Genomic DNA, 3,202 nt, shown 5'->3' on the forward strand with positions numbered 1-3,202 from the left:
TTCTTGATCATCAGTACCAATATCTAATACCGAGGAGAGAGAATATTTATTTGCCAGCTTGGTAAAATTTCGTGTGTGTTCAGTAATTTTTCTTTCTTGATTTTCAAACTTATGGGTGGACAACGTTAACATCTAGTAGGAGCTCAATCAATACTGTGCTGAACTGAACTGAGTTGTGCCCATAGCACCATTTACCAAGGCCATCTTCTCCAATTTCTCAGCCTGTCACCCTCACTGGTTCCCTGATTCTGTGTTTGCTTCCTTCCTGACCCTGAGTTCACTGGCACAGCTTTAATCACTCTGTCTTCTGGGTCTGTCCTCCATGGACAAGCTCATCTTGGCTTCATGCTGAACTTGGATCCGCAGCTTCGTTTGCCAACTTCGTTTTTGTCTCTTATCTGTTGAATCCAACTACCTAATGGTCTCCTACAGCTCTCCAGAAGCCTTTCTCAGAGCAGAATTGGATAAATATATAATACACTGTCTCATAATGATTTGTATTTAAAGCCCATTGGTTAAAAAAAAAAGTTTATCATTTTTCTGATGATATGGCATGTTAATAAATTCATATTTTAAACTATTCTTGAGAAGGAATGAAATTATTAGTTTTAAGAGCTTCCACACATCACTTTCATTTGTACTTATTTTTATTCTGGGTCAAAAAGCATGCTTATAAATCAAGCATAAAGGCTCATCTGTGGTAAGCATTCTATAAACTTTGAAAAGGATAGCTCGTTGTCAATGCTGTTGCTCATAAGCTGGTCATATTTCTAAAATTATGTGATATAATAGTGATAATTAGCATTGCGGTAGGCAAGGATCGGAAATAAATGCCTCTTTTCATAATACTAAATAAGTGTAGAGAACTATGCCCTTTATTTTACAAATCAGGACTACTTTGGCCTCGTATAAAAAGGCACCCCTATGAAGTGATTAATTATGGGTTTTTCCCAGTTTTCACTTAAACACTGGAAGTACAGGCTAAGTGATCTATAAGTCTCTCATATTAAACATTCCATCACACTATTGGGGGGAAAAAATGCTACTTTCACATTCCCCACAACTGCTTGGTTGTTTGATTAGATACAAAGAGCTGAGTTCATGAAAATGATGTCAGCAAGTGGGCTTTAAATTTTTTAGCCACTAAAAAAGCATTTCTATTAATTTTTACCTTCCTTCAAATATTAATGAATAGCTCTAGTGATAATTAACAGTTTTCCCTAATTACAGAAAACTGGCGCTTCCCAAATCACAAATTCTGATATTATCTAATATTGTGCCAGTTTTCCTATTAATCTGGAAATTCAGCAATTATCACCAGAACTATGTAGGTTAAAGTCTGTCAGATTCTGGGGAAACAACTTAAAATACCCAGCAATATGAGGTTGGGTGTCAGGGAAAGTTCAATATTGGCTTTGGAAGAAAAACAAAGTAAGTGACCAACCCTTGCAGCACTGGAGGAAGCTTTCCAAGGCTTTTTGTTTTGGTTTTTAATGTCCGCCTATCTCCTGCTGATGACATCAGCTGCAGAATCTGGGCAGTTTGCTCATTGTCAATTCAAGAAAACAACAACAAATTTAATTCTCAAATTGGAAAACAACATATGCAAAAGTGGCGTATCAGATCTTGAAAACCAAACCAAACCCACTGCTGTAGAGTCGATTCGGATTCATAGCAACCCTGTAGAACACAGCAGAACTGCCCATAAGGTTTCTAAGGCTGTAAATCTTTACGGAAGCAGACTGCCACATCTTTCACTTGTGGAGCGGCTGGTGGGTTTGAACAGCAGACGTTTCAGTTAGCAGCGAGTGCTTAACCACTGCACCACCAGGGCTCCTGGATCAGATCTCAAAAGGACATTGTTATTCATTTTCTCCTAAACTCAGCAAAATTTAGAAAGAAAAACAGTACTTCTGTTAAGTGAAGAATAACCAACACATTCATAACCCGACAGGCAAACTTTCTGACTGAACCATCATCCTACATGTAAACTGTGTTCTCTAGCCTCACCTTGATAAGAAGGCAGGAGTTGGCAAAACGCATTATTTCTCAGTTCTCTTGGGAATTGTTTAATGTTGATTAATCACAAACCCATAAATAACTCTTGACAGCGCTTGGAATCTTAGGATCCACTCTTACTTTCTGACCTTAACTTATGTGTCAGTATTTCTGTCAGAACTCTGTCACTTAGTTTTCTCTGGAACCCCTACTTATAAGTTCAACATCTGAAAACAAATGCTTGATGAGCCTCCTAGCTTTCACAAGTTTTTCCAGAACTCAGCACTTCTGAGATCAAAACTCAGGCTCATTTGCATGCCAGCAAACAACGGCTTGAAATGTATAAAATTCAGTTAACCGCATCAATCTGCAGGAAGGTGGCTAAATCAGCTTGATAGGTGTTTTTTTTTTTTCATTAAATTGACATGTGGTACATGTGTCGCAAGACCACCCAATAAAGGAAAGATGAGGTCAGGTGACAGGGGTGCTCACATTTCTATTAGGATGATGATTCAGACTACAGCTTTCAATAATTTCATTCAAGAAACTAAGAAGAAATTAAAAATCACTATATTTACTAGACTGAAAAATATTGCAACAGATTTTTACCATCATGGAGGGAAGAAAAGAGAGGAAATGAATTGAAATTCCAATAAAGGAGATTTAAGTCAAACCAAAATAAAATCTTCCAGTCATTGGGGATTAGGAAGCAGTGAAATATATTACAAAGGATGAGATAGTAGAAAATATTTCTTTCCCATGATAAGGTTTCCTATCCACCCGAACTTGGGAAATGAGGGAGATTATTTTGTGTATCATTCCTCTATGCAGAAAAAAAAAAATCACACAGGTTGTCCCTTTTCCTTTGGACCAAGTCCAATCTTGTGAACTTGACATCAGCGAGCCCGTTCAAACAACTCTCACACAGCTCTAATAACCCCTCTGACCTTGTCTCCCCTCCACAGTCACTGTCTCTATTCTATTCTTTTCACCTTTTACCTAGATGGTCCTCTTCCCTTTTCTCTACTTAGGCAAATACCAACACATTTTCAAAGTCTACCTGGTAAAGTTATATAGAATATATAAACCAATACTTCCTTTGGCTGGACAATGCAGTTGAACATATTTCCTCTATCTGGATCCTATTCTGTTTGTCATACTGTGGTGGCTTTCATGTTGCTGTGATGCTGGAAGCTATGCCACC

The sequence above is a fragment of the Trichechus manatus genome, unplaced genomic scaffold (assembly GCF_000243295.1).
Source record: "Trichechus manatus latirostris isolate Lorelei unplaced genomic scaffold, TriManLat1.0 scaffold00018, whole genome shotgun sequence".
NCBI lineage: Eukaryota > Metazoa > Chordata > Mammalia > Sirenia > Trichechidae > Trichechus > Trichechus manatus.